The sequence below is a fragment of the Myxocyprinus asiaticus genome, chromosome 18, assembly GCF_019703515.2.
Source record: "Myxocyprinus asiaticus isolate MX2 ecotype Aquarium Trade chromosome 18, UBuf_Myxa_2, whole genome shotgun sequence".
NCBI lineage: Eukaryota > Metazoa > Chordata > Actinopteri > Cypriniformes > Catostomidae > Myxocyprinus > Myxocyprinus asiaticus.
This window is the reverse complement of record NC_059361.1, coordinates 30485001-30499524: the sequence shown is the minus strand read 5'-3', so window position 1 is coordinate 30499524 and position 14524 is coordinate 30485001. Positions and strand designations below refer to the sequence as shown.

General features: G+C 39.9%; 1 pseudogene; it reads left to right on the top strand.

The window, feature by feature from the left end:
* Window positions 1-2285: 2285 nt before the first annotated feature.
* The window catches only part of LOC127455917 (DNA topoisomerase 1-like), a 33313-nt pseudogene continuing 21074 nt past the window's right edge, over window positions 2286-14524 (top strand).

Below are 14524 nucleotides of genomic sequence, written 5' to 3'. Positions count from 1 at the left end.
GGATTAGTGACTGATGAGTGATTGAGAGCACCTGTAGAGCACGTTTGTAACATTGAAAGCATGCATAATCGCTCAAACTGTCTATCGCTCCACACAATGTCTGATTGCTGCAACTCATGTTTACATTATGTATACTCAGATTGGTATTTGCATCTTTATTTGTTGTTTAATTTCTTTTTACATCTGTTTGCAGTATTTGTCCTCTCAGTCTCTAATTGCACAGTGAGTGGGAATTACTACCGTAATGACTCCTGAAAATGGGGACCATAATATTTATACAGATGTAATTCATACAAATTTTTTAAAACAAACCAGCATTTTCATCTGAATTAAAGCATGTCTGAAAGTGTAAACTTTTGAATGCTTGAATTGCTAATAGTTCACCGTCTAGTGGCCGCAATGACATGCTTCAAGGGCTGAGCAGGTGCTCATTCATTAGAGTTGCAGTGTTTGTGTAATTTAGTACATGCTGCAATTAAAAAAAGATCGCCCTTGAATCTAGGCTGATCACAGATCGCAATCGGTGGCAGATCGATTTGTGCATCCCTACTGGCAACCACCCATAATACTCTAGCCTAATAGCAGCAAGTTTTGCATGCACAAGCAGCACTCACATTTTCTTCAGAAAATGTACAAATCTAGTTATTCTTCATGGTATAGATACTGGCAAAGAAATTACACATTTCCCCTTTAAATTTAGTGACGGAGTTGCTGCAGAATGCCAGTTCTTTGTGATTGCCATTAGTACATTTGATTTGTTCAGCAGTACAGACTCACGGATCGTGCTGCGCTAGTGTTTGATGTAATTGATTTGTGAGTCTTTGAGATTTGTGGTCTGATTGGAGAATTTATGCTCATGTGCCGTTCTTTTAGTCCTTTCTCTCAGTTCCTCTCTTGTACTCTCATTCTCCCCTCTACGCTGGGCTCTGCTTCCTGGCTAAGGGCCCAGGGGTGCCATTCATGGTCGAGTGTGTGTATGTTTGTGACAGAATAGGGAGATGGAGGGGGGGCAGGTCAGATGAAATTGCTTATGTGAGGTCCCACAGTGCTGATTCTCTTCACCAGCCCCAGGAGGAGAGATTAGAGTGAACCAGTGTTAGTTTGACATTTAGCACCACAGAAGTGTAAGAAATCAAAAGCCGACAAAAGAGAAGCGCGTTTGGCAGTCTTCTGAGCTGTGACCTCTCCATCCAATACTTACTTTTCCTTTTTCTCTCTATTTTGGTCCTCCTCCTCTCCTGTACTGTGGGGAACACAGGAATCATTACAGGTGAGGTCTCCATCCACTAGGGTTGTTTGGAGTATCTTTTGCTCATTGCCATAATCAGGTCATATCCTATGGAAATATCAGTGCAAAGGGTCAGCAGCCATAGAAAAAGCACAATAAAAGGAGTTAATATTGAAGTCACAACTGTAAATGCAGATGCAAGAATGAATCACATTCGATTGATTGGCAGGTATCAGTCTGTCAACCATAAATTATATTTTGACAACGCTGATATGCATTTTTACAGCAAAACAAAGAAACTAACGCAATTCCAAATAGGTGTAATGGTCTAAAGGCATAATTTTTGGAATGTGCCAATAAGATTTTACTCAAAAATAAAGGCAGGCAATGCAAACATGACCAAACGTAACTGCCCAATAAATGGACACTTCAGAATAGTTGCTAACTGCCACAAAAAAAAAAAAAAAAAAGTACAACCTCAAGCACTTCTACAGAACTGAAGCAGCACATCTGTGACCCAGTCGTAAGATAAACTGTGTGCTATTCACTTAACAAAGCTGTAATTCTTGACAGAACGGCCAATCAGAAACCACCTGAGAAATCTCATAACCTTGAGTAAAGAGTACAAAACCTGGACCTCTGCAAGCCCATGAGTTATCTTCCATCCTATCTTGCATCAAGACAAGTTCATCAGGTGCATCATGATTTAAACTATTTTACTTCCATGATGTTCCCATGCTCTTGGAGGATGATCCAAGTATCTAAACAAATTTGGGAGAGGATTCCCAAATTTCTGAAGAACGGGACAAAATTACTTCCATGGTTTCCTCAAAAGCATCATCAAAGCTTTAAGGGAAATTCTGGAGTGCAAATTTAATCTAGTCTTCCATATCCCTCAAAAAACTAGAGAGTTTTTCTTGAAATACACAATATTCCATCAAATCTTTGACAACAAGAAGGGCTGAAGTTGTCCTGAAGGCAAAAGGTGTCTGTGATATTCATATATTGTCCCTTTTTGTTCACCTGTATGTAGCAGCATCATGTATATCTACAGGAGATGACTCTGGAAGAGAGACAGATGATCACAGATATGAACAAGTGTGACTTTGGAGAACTACATGCCGAAGGTGGAAGCCAGGAAGAACATGACCAAAGAGAAGACACAGATGGGTGTCTTCAATTATATCTAAATGCTGGGAGCTTCGTAGAGATGAGACGCTGGAATCAAAATCGAACGGCCTCATTTTTAGTCATCCATCACTGCTGTGTTCTTTTGAATTTCTCTCCAGGTTAATAAAGAGGCTAATCAAAAGATTGTTGACCAGTATGGCTTCTGTGTGTTGGACCACCATCGTGAGTGCATTGGGAAATTGAAGATAGAACCACCAGGGTTGTTCCGAGGCAGAGGAGACCACCCTGAACAGGGAATGCTGATTCGTCCTGAATACGTCATCATCAACTGCAGCAAGTGAGACTTCAGATATAATAACAGTCCAGTGTCCGCAGAGCTTTTTCAAGCTGTCAGCATCGTTACATGACACTGTGGCATGATTGCAAGGCTTAAGAAAAGCACATTATAGATTTTTGTTTTTTTCAAAGACTGTTGTATGCCAGTGTGGAACAGCTGTTTTCCCTTGAGAGCTCTCGTGAGACACCACCATATATGCAATGTCAAATGAGCATTGAAAACCTTCTTGCTAACCAGTGTTCTTTACCCCACAAGGACTCTCGTATCCCACAACCACCATCTGGCAACCGCTGGAAGGAAGTTCGTCATGTAACGTGGCTCGCTAGGTGGACAGAGAATGTACAAGGCAGTTGTAAATATGTGATGCTCAACGCCAACTCTAAACTTATGGTAGGTGTTACTGACATCCACTTGATTAAAAACTTGCTTGTTGCCTTCTCCTTTCTCTCTTCTTCTCCTTTCTCTTAATTTTTTTAATACTTTATTTATTGGTATTTAGAAGAAGAATCAGAATGAGCTTTATTGCCAAGTGTTCTCACGTACACAAATTTTATATATATATATACAAGTGCACACAGAACATTACAGTGAGACAGAACATAAAACAAGGTAACAGTATAAATAGACATACAAATAATAGGACATATAACAGAACATGTACACGTGCAAGTGGTAATGTGTGTGCCTCTCTCTGGAGACGTACAGGTCTTGGAGGGTGGGCAGATGGGCACCAATAATCCTCTCAGCAGTCCTGACTGTCCATTGTAGTTTCCTTCTCTCTGATTTGGTGGCTGAACCAAACCAGACAGTTATAGATGTACACAGGACAGACTCAGGGACGGGCAAGTAGAACTGTGTCAGCAGCTCCTGTGGCAGGTTGAACTTCCCCAGCTGGCGAAGGAAGTACAACCTCTGCTGAGCCTTCTTCACAATGGAGTCTATGTGGGTGTCCCACTTCAGGTACTGAGAGATGGTAGAGCCCAGGAACCTGAATAATTCCATTGCTGCCACAGTGCTGTTCAGAATGGTGGGGGGATCTCCACTGTTTTGAGCGTGTTCAGCTCAAGGTTGTTGTGACCAGCTGTTCAACATCCCGTCTGTATACTCGTAACCATCGTGGATGAGGCCGATGACCGTGGTGTCATCTGCAAACTTCAGGAGCTTGACAGTGGTGTCCTTTGCAGTGCAGTCATTCGTGTACAGGAGAGAGAGAGAGAGAATGCATGCATGGAGAGAGAACGCATCCCTGAGGAGCACCAGTGCTAATAATTAGGGTCCCGAATGTGAGTTTCCCCAGTCTCACTAACTGCTGCCAATCTTTCAAAAAGCTGGTGATCCATCGACAGATTGGGGTGTGCACAGAGAGCTAGGTCAGTTTGTTTGAGAGAAGATCAGGCATGATGGTATTGAAGGCTGAACTGAAGTCCACAAATAGGATCCTTGCATAAGTCCCAGGTCTGTCGAGGTGTTGCAGGATATAATGCAGTCCCATACTGACAGCATCATCCACAGACCTGTTTGCTCAGTAAGCAAACTGAAGGGGGTCCAGCAGGGGTCCAAAGGTAGGCCAAAACCAGTCTCTCAAATAACTTCATGACCACAGACATGAGAGCGACAGGTCTGTTGTCATTAAGTCCTGTGATTTGGGTTTTTTGGGGACCGGAATGATGGTGGAGCATTTGAAGCAGCAGGGAACTTCACACTGCTCCAGTGATCTATTGAAGATCTATGTGAAGATGGGGGCCAGTTGGTCAGCACAGACTTTCAGACAGGCAGGTGAAACACCATCTGAGCCTGAAGCTTTCCTAGTCTTTTGTTTCGGAAAGACCCGACACGCATCCTCCTAACAGATCATAAGTGCAAATTGAGTAGCAGGAGGGGGGTTTCAGGAGGTGTTGGTGTGTGTGTGAAGTGAAGATCAGAGCGGGGGAGGGGTGTGAGACTGGGCTTTTCAAACCTTCAGTAAAACACATTCAGTTTATCAGCCATTAGTTGACTCTTTACAGAGTGAGGGGGATGTGTCTTGGACTTGGTGATGCTTTTCAGGCCTTTCCACACAGATGCATGATCATTGGCTGAAAACTGGTTTTTCGGCTGTTCAGAGTAGCTTCTTTTATCCACATTGATTTCCTTTGTAAGTGTGTTCCTGGACTTGTTGTATAATATTTTATCCCCACTTCTGTAAGCATCCTCTTTGGCGTGACGAAGCTGTCTGAGTTTTCCAGTAAACCATGGTTTATCGTTATTCAATGATAAAAATGTACTAGTAGGGATGCACATATCCTCACAGAAACTGATATATGATGTCACAGTATCTGTGAGCTCATCCAAGTCTGTGGCTGCAGCTTCAGAAACACTCCAATCAGTGCAGTCAAAGCAGGCTTGTAGTTCCAGCTCTGCTTCATTAGAAGATGAACCAGAGAGTGATCAGAAAGTCTTAAAGCTGCATGTGGGACAGAGCGACATGCATCCTTTACAGTGGTGTAGCAGTGGTCCAGTATATTTCTGTCTCTGGTGGGGCATGTGATGTGTTGTTTGTATTTAGGCAGTTCACAGGTGAGGTCAGCTTTATTAAAATCTCCCAGAATAATAATAAGTGAGTCCGGGTGTTGTTGCTCCGTGTCTGTGATGTGATCAGCCAGCTGTTGCAACGCTGCATTCATGCACGCTTGTGGCAGGATGTACACACTCACCAGAATGAACGAGGAAAACTCCCATGGTGAGTAGAAAGGCTTACAGCTGATGAACAGTGCTTAGGACAGCACATTTTCTTCAATGCTGTTACATCTGTACACCAACTTTTGTTGATGTAAAAGGATGTTCCACCACCTCTCGTTTTTCCCGATGATTCCGCAGTGTGATCTGCTGGAACAGCTGGAAGCCCAGCAGTTGAAACACGCTGTCTGGGATGGCTTCAGCCAGGTTTCTGTGAAACACAGAGCAGTGGAGTTAGAAAAGTCCTTATTTGTTTGAATGAGCAGAAGCAGTTCGTCCGTTTTGTTACATAATATATTTTATAGAAAAGAAAATTGCCTCTATATTTCTGACTCGTTTCCAAACAAAGGGTTAGGGTTTGACTTGTTAGCAGTAAGCCCCTGCTGGTTGACTCCATAACTACACATCTTTCTCCACTGACGGCCATGCAAAAGTAGCCGCAAAAGTGTTTTGATGAAATACATTTTTTTGCAAGCAACATATATATGCACGTAAATATTGAATTACATTATAGTATTACATTATAGCCTGATTGTTTTTGAGGGCTCATAAAAGCATGAAAAGGACTTTATATTTTTCCCTACCGACTTTGACCTCATAGCTCAGGATAGTCACTAGTTAAGGTTTTGGTTAATTTTATGAACATAAAGTTAACCAAAGTTCTGGTGCCATTAGCCAATCAACTCTATCAGCATGCAGTATCAGGATGTCATTGTCCTGGGGCTTCAGAGCAATTAGTCACATTACAAATGTTTCCGGAACTGAGTTTCCATGAGCAAAGATGGCAGTATGCCGGTCCCGTAATTCTGATGTGGCATTCGCCGGCCTAGCAAGTACAATTGAGATGCTAATGGACAGCTCTTCCCGGGTATTCCAGACCTCTTTGTTTTCAATCCATCTTCACGTCCTCATCACTTCACGGCCGTCTGTCTCTCTCGCTTAGTTAATAATAGATGATATTTGATGTTGCATATTTGAATTAAACAGAGAAGACGTGTATTCATGCGTTCTTACACTAACTTTTCCAGTTTCATCTCCACACTTAATTCACAGCCTCAGTCCATTCACTTGCAAGGAAGCAAAGCAATGCTTTCAGTCGTTACCATGTGATGGACAGCACTCAATAAACTTGGATTATACCCGAAGGAGTGCAGATTCAGAATATTGTCTCCCAACCTACGGTTCTCTAGCTTTTCTTTCTTTTAATGGCTGTACTTCAGTTCATTCATCTGTCTGATTCATGTCAGGCCTCTTTTCTAGCTTTCATGTGCTGTATTACTGAAGATTAAGTTATTCTGCAGTGTTTATCACTATGCTGTTGCAGTGGGCATAACATACCATAAGGGTTTTCATGCATATTGTTTTTCTCTATTTATTTAATGGTTTTTTTATGTACAGTATTGTTATTTGATTTGGGTGTTTTTCTTCATTGTAGCAGTTTTTTATTTCTTCCTTAAAGATGCCATGATATATATATATATATATATATATATATATATATATATTCTCAGCAAAAAAAGAAATGTCCCTTTTCAGGGAACTGTATTTTAAAGATAATTTTGTAAAAATCCAAATAACTTTACAGATGCTGCATGGAGGCATGAGGACTGCAGACGTGGCCAGGGCAATAAATTGCAATGTCTGTACTGTGAGACGCCTAAGACAGCGCTACAGGGAGACAGGAAGGACAGCTGATCGTCCTCGCAGTGGCAGACCAAGTGTAACATCACCTGCACAGGATCGGTACATCCAAATATCACACCTGCGGTACAGGTACAGGATGGCAACAACAACTGCCCGAGTTACACCAGGAATGCACAACCCCTCCATCAGTGCTCAGACTGTCCGCAATAGGCTGAGAGAGGCTGGACTGAGGGCTTGTAGGCCTGTTGTAAGGCAGGTCCTTACCAGACATCACTGACAACAACGGACCAGACAGGACTGGTAAAAAGTGCTCTTCACTGACGAGACACAGTTTTGTCTCACAAGTTTTGTCTCAACGTTTATCGTTGAAGGAATGAACCTTACACCGAGGCCTGTACTCTGGAGCGGGATCGATTTGAAATAATTCAACATTTCTGGGACTACAGTGGGAAAAGCACATACACTATTAACTATACCTATTTATACACACCAATGTAAAATATCGTCAGTCCCTCATGTTCGTCTATATTTGCTCCTACATTAGGTAAATCCCAGAGTTTTACGTAAGAGGGAAACCCCACTATTGCAGCACAATTCCACTGCAGGTCATGATAGAAAGTTAAGAAAACAAACACAGCAACAACTCATGAATATCTGGAAATAAAGTGAAGCAACGGAGAATAAAATAGCAAAGTCTTCCTCGGGATACCATGTTTGTTATTTCCACAAGCATCACAGGGAAATTAGAGAGCTGCTTACTGATCTAGCTGCATGTTAAGTCAAGTCATTTTTATTTGTATAGCACTTTTCACAACACACATCGTTTCAAAGCAGCTTTACAGAAAATCATGCATTAACAGAAAATGAAACTGTAATAACTATATACAGAGTCATTATTGTGTAGTTTGATTAAATATGATTGTAAATTGTGTATAAAAATAAATAAATAATTAAATAATAATTGTATCAGTGAGCAAGCCAAAGGTGACTGTGGCAAGGAACATAAAACTCCATAAGATGTTGGTTAATGGAGAAAAATAACATTGGGAGAAACCAGGCTCATTGTGGAGGCCAGTTCCCCTCTGGCTAAACAGCATGAATATAATGTCAATATTAGTTATTTATGTGTGGTGCAAGTCATGGTTTAAAATTAGTAAACTAAGTAAGTGTTAAGGGCCAGTGTTTAAACAAAGATTTTGTATGAACTGTAAGATTAATGACTAATGTCTTTGAAGTTCATCCTGGATTAACTGCAGAAGTTCACATAGATGTATTGTCCTTTGTTAGTTGGCTGATGAAGACATTTGCTGACAATTAACTGTTAGTCTATGTATTCCATTTTAAGAGTGTAGTACATCATTAGGCCAAGGTGATGCAGGCAGAGATCAATGAGGTGCATCACAGTTCAAATGGCAGCTCATTTCGATGAGGTTTACCCTAAGTCCAAGGTTCAGGCAGTGGCATATGAAGTATCCCATGTCTTATGGTTAGAGTTGGCATCAGTTCATCCTCTGAAGTCCATCGTAATAGACTGAAGTGATGACTGGCTGGCACTGGCTGCATTTAGTCATCATCAATCAGAGACATGTAGCAGTGGAGTCTGACACCAAGCAGGAACGGAGCTGGATCTGGCCAGCTCTGGTAACCTCGGGATATGAATCTTGAAGTTGACACAGGGAAACAGATAGAATAATATTAGCATAGATGCCATTAAATATTTTGCAGAGTTATAGATCATTCTGGTTCCGGCAGACTCAAGCAGCTTAATTGTGAGTTGATGGATAAATTAGGTATATGCCTGGCTAAATAGATGAATCTTTAGTCTAGACTTAAACTGAGTGTGTCAGTCTCCCAAACAGTGTTAGGGAGACAATTCCATAGTTTAGGAGCCAAATAGGAAAAGGCTCCTCCTCCTTTTGTGGATTTTGATATTCTAGGAACTATTAACAGGCCAGAATTTTGTGATCTTAATGAACGTGATGGAATATAGCATGGTAGAAGGTCACTTAAGTACTGCGGAGCTAGACCATTCAAAGCTTTGTACATGGTTAACGACATTTTAAAATGAATACAAAATTTAACTGGTAGCCAATGTAACGACGATAAAATGGGGCTAATATGATCATATTTTTTTGGTTCTAGTCAGCACTCTGGCTGCTGCATTTTGAACCAGTTGTTTATTTTTTTAACTTGCAGGACATCCTCCCAGTAATGCTTGGCAATAATCTAGTCTTGAGGTCATGAATGCATGAATTTGTTTTTTGGCATCGGCAACAGAGAGCATGTGTCATAACTTAGAAATATTTCTGAGGTGGAAGAATGCTGTTCTACAAACACTGGAAATTTTATTTTCAAAGGACAGATTGGTATCAAATATAACACCTAAGTTATTTGCTGTAGAAGACAATGTAACAGTACATCCATCGAGAGTCAAATTATATATTAGCAGCCTAATTTTAGAGGTTTTTGGTCCAGTAATTAGTACCTCTGTTTTGGCGGAATTGAGTATAAGGAAATTTCTGGCCATCCAATCTTTGATTTCATTGATACACTCTGCTAATTTGTATAATTGTGAAAGTTTGTCGGGTTTCAAAGAAATATAAAGTTGGGTATCGTCGGCATAACAGTGGAAACTTATTCCACAATTCCTGATAATACCTCCCAGGGTAAGAATATATAAGGAAAAAAGCAGAGGCCCTAAAACTGATCCCTGTGACACTCCATACTTTAAGGTGCACTCAGCGATTCCTGAGAAACACTGTTGATATTCGAACTCAACTACCAAAACAAACACACCCTTCCCTTCAGTGCTCCTTTGGAATCTCCGCCCCCAAATTCATGCACGCTAGACAGTTTTATGCACACCAGCTCCAGATACTCACAACTCTCCTGCAACTAAATCTAACATCGCAACAACAGCATATATTGGTTCTGAGAAATATTGCAAAATTTATGTTACCCACCTATCGAGAAGAAAAAGAGCAACTTCTGCATCCGTCTTCAAGCCTTTTACCTCTTGGAGGTCTCTCTACCACTGAAAAGCCTCGCCGATGTTGACGCAGCTCCTAGCCCTCGACTCATAATCCTTCTTTTTTAGTTTACATTCATCTGACCTTTTTCTCTTGGTCTGTTTCTCAGCCATTTGTCCTCCTTGGAGTTTAGAAAGTTTACATCAGCCAGATTTGCTGTTGCTCTTCTAATGAGTTTCCCTCTCACTCTGCCCCCATCCTGTGCACGTACAATAACCACCCCCTGTTGCTGTTTGGCTGGAGTAGTGTTGTGTGGATCGGTCTGATCCACTTTGTTTTTGTCCCATTTACAGAGCCAGGGCTGTGTACAAATACTAGATTTTTTTTGACAAAAAGTGTATTGGATTAGAATTTCTGAGTGCACCTTTAACTTTTGTTTGATTTGACAATTTCTCATTTACATGGACAAAGTGGTAGCGGTCTGCTAAATAGGACCTAAACCACGGTAATGCAAGTCCACAAATGCCAACATAATTCTCAAGCCTATTTAAGAGAATGTCGTGTTCTATGGTATCGAAGGCAGCACTAAAATCTAAAAGCACTAGAACAGAAATGCAGCTGTGATCAGATGATAAGAGCAAGTCATTTGTAACTCTGATAAGTGCAGTCTCTGTACTGTGATGGGCATAAATCCTGACTGATATTGTTCATATATGCTATTTCTCTTTAGAAATTAACATAGTTGGGAGGACACTACCTTTTCTAGTATTTTCATCATAAATGGGAGATTTGAAATCGTTCTATAACTAGCCAATTCTCCAGGATCAAGCTGTAGCTGCTTAATAAGCGGTTTGATAACTGCCATTTTAAAATTTCTTGGGACATGTCTTAAGGATAGCGAGGAGTTAATAATATTAAGGAGAGGTTCTGAGATTACAGGGAATACCTCTTTTAAGAGCTTAGTTGGTATTGGGTCTAACATACATGTTGTGGCTTTTGATGTTTCGATACATTTTGTTAGCTCTTCATGAGCTATGACTCGTGAGCTTGTGAGGAAAATTATGTTTTCTGTGGTATTGTGACAGACAATTGCATAATTCTAATTTTATTTCTGATGATTTAAATTTTTCATTAAAGAAATTCATGAAGTCATTACTATTGTACTGCGACGGAATATCTGGTTCAGTATAGGCTTTATTCCTAACCAATTTAGCCTCAGTACTGAATAAACACCTAGGATTGTTGTGGTTATTTTCTATGAGTTTGCTAAATTATGCTGACCTGGCAGCTTTTAGTGCCTGTCTGTAGCTACAGACACTGTCCTTGCATGCACCATAAAATACCTCTAATTTTGTATTCTTCCACTTGCTCTCCATTTTCCAAGCTGCGCTCTTGAGCGCACGAGTGCGATCATTGTACCACGGTGCAGGGCTTTTTTTCTTTAATCAAAGGGGTGCGACACTATCAAGAGTGCTAGAGAAGACTGTATTTATATTTACTGTTATTACATCAAGTTCTTCTAGACTTTTTGGCTTACTGAGTATATGAGATAAATCTGGAAGATTATTAGTGAAGCTATCTTTAGTGGTCGAACGAATAGTTCTACCTGAACGATAGCATGGTGTAGATTGAGTAACATCAGCTAATCGTAGCATACAAGTGACAAGGTAATGATCTGAGATGTCATCGCTCTGCAGCAGAATTTCTATAGTATCAACATCAACTCCATATGACAGAATTAAATCTAATGTATGATTATGCCGATGAGTTGGGCCTGTCACATTTAGTCTGACTCTAAGAGAGTTGAGAATATCAATAAATGCTAATCCCAATGTGTCATTTTCATTATGTGAATGTTAAAGTCACCAACAATTAAAGCTCTATCCACAGCTACTTCTAGATCTGATAGAAAGTTTCTGATTGTTCTGGCAAATTCTCCAAGGAAATTCTCCATGTATATGGGAGTAAAGCTCAATGAGGAAGAAAACTTTCAAGACATTTTCACAAACTACTTCAGTTCACCTGCTGGACAAGTTGACTGACAGTATTTTCATGTAGACAGTCTGAGGGGTAATTAGAAAGAATCAAATGTAAAAAAAATGGTTTAATGGTTAAAACATTATCATTTGGAACAATATTAATTATATGCCACAGTCACACATACTGTATATTTATGTGTTAAGTGCATTTGTTTAAAATCACTGCATAATGCACACTCATAATGACTGTTAAAACTAAATTTTAAAACAAACGTTTGACTGTATCTTATTGCTATGTACAACTACTTGTGTAATATTTCCTCAAAACCCTGCATGTTACTAACGAAACGTGATGAAATGTAAATGCTCCAAGAGTGCAAGCAATACGTCAAGTCATTTTTATTTGTATAGCGCTTTTCACAACACACATCATTTCAAAGCAGCTTTACAGAAAAATGTACTTTAACAGAAAAAGCTGTAATATCTGGAACGTCTGAGAGTCATAATTGTGTGGTTTGATAAAAAAAAAAAAATTAAAAAAAAAATTAAAAAGAATTATTGTAAATCGTGCCTTAGAAAAAATAAATAAATAATATTTGTATTTAGACCCCCAGTGAGCAAGCTGATGATCTCACCAACAAAACCAATCTTCAGTCTGACCCATTATTAGATACTTTAATACTCCTACCGACAGACGAGGCTGTTAACGACTATTAAAAATACAGCAATAATTATTTTGTTTTTGGTATTCAAAGGCAAACAGAGTGCACTGCAAGTCACAGAAATAGTTTTAATATTATTAACATTTGGCAAAGAAAAACACTTAAGATCCCCAAAGTTGTTTATTATAAAAGTGATACAAGTCCAGGTGGCGGAGGACAAATCCCAGTTGCCTCCGTGTCTGAGACTGTCAACCCGCGCATCTTATCACGTGGCTTGTTGAGCGTGTTGCCACTGAGACATAGTGTGTGCGGAGGCTTCACGCCATCCACCGCGGCAACCACACTCAACTCACCACATGCCCCACCGAGAACGAACCACAATATAACGAGGAGTTTACCCCATGTGACTCTACCGTCCCTAGCAACCGGGCCAATTTGGTTGTAATATTTAATACAAAGGCCAAACAATGCAGCAATATGGAATAAATTATGAAGATAATCCACATGAAAGAAGATAATTTTTAAAGGGGATGCTAGGCAGTGATGCAGCAATATCATTTAAATGTTAAGAGAACCCATATGAGAATTATTATAATTGTTTTTTTCAGTTTTTAAGGCATTTGATGCAAACAAAATACACATCCTCACGGCTGGTTCAGGGTTTCTTTCTCAAGTTCCTTCACAGTTTAATGTTGGTGGTCAAAACAGCTTTCTGTGATTTAGTGGCACCTTTTGCTCTGGTTCTAGTAACGGCAGCGGCTTCTGACACATGATCGAAAGCTTATATATTATTGGTCAGGGCATTTGTTCACTGGGCAAAGAAAAAAAAAATCGACACACCGTAAAAAAAGGTTCACTGCAAATGTTCGCTCCAGGTGAGAATGGCTCATTAGGAATCTATTGTTTTGATTCAGAAAGTTGATTGTGGCGAAAATCCCACTGAACATTCACGTTTGGTGTGCAAAGGCCTTAAAGCGTACGCTTATACAGTGCATGTAAACGAGAACATCATTTTCTTGTAATAAGCTGCTTTCTGGTGTCCATGTAAAGGTAGTCAGTATGTTGTTTTGTTTGCACCAAGCAGGGTGAGAAGGATTAGGAAAAGTATGAGGTGGCTCTGAGACTGAAGACCTGCGTAGATGCCATCCGATCCCAGTACCAGGAGGACCTCAAGTCCCAAACAGATGGGCACACGCCAGAGAGCCATAGCCCTCTTCTTTATTGACAAGGTCAGGCCTCACACTGAACAGACATAATTTGTCTACTGTCAGTAAATTAGTGGGCTTTCAACCATAATGATGACTTTATTTAGAAAAAGACCAAATGGTTGGAGTTTACCACCAATCAATTAATGTCAATTAAGCTTCCTGTTGAGAATGAATACTGCAGAAAGAGGAAATCACAGAGGACAGCATGTTGCTGTTTTCTGAAGGATTTGTATAGGAGCTGCAGAAATGTGTTATGTACTGTTTGTTGTTAAGCATATTATATCATGTTTATTTCCAATTAAAAGCTATTTATATATATTTGGGTCCAAAAGTCTTAGACTACATGGAACATTTTAGATTTTTTTAAATTATTATTATTGTGGAAAAGGGGATTTTGAACTACTTTAAACAGAAACGATATGACATAAAATAAGTAAGTATTTAATTTATATGTAACATGACATTGACCATATTAACTCCTTCACAAAAGGCCAGATTTCCTTGCTTCCACTGAAGCACACAATATACTCTTTGGACATTATCAAATCATGCTGGCATAACATGGATCATCAGGTTTAGCAGAAGCTTGTATACTCAATGCCAGCTCAAGTGCATGTGGCCATTAAAGCAAAATAAGGGCATACTAAATAC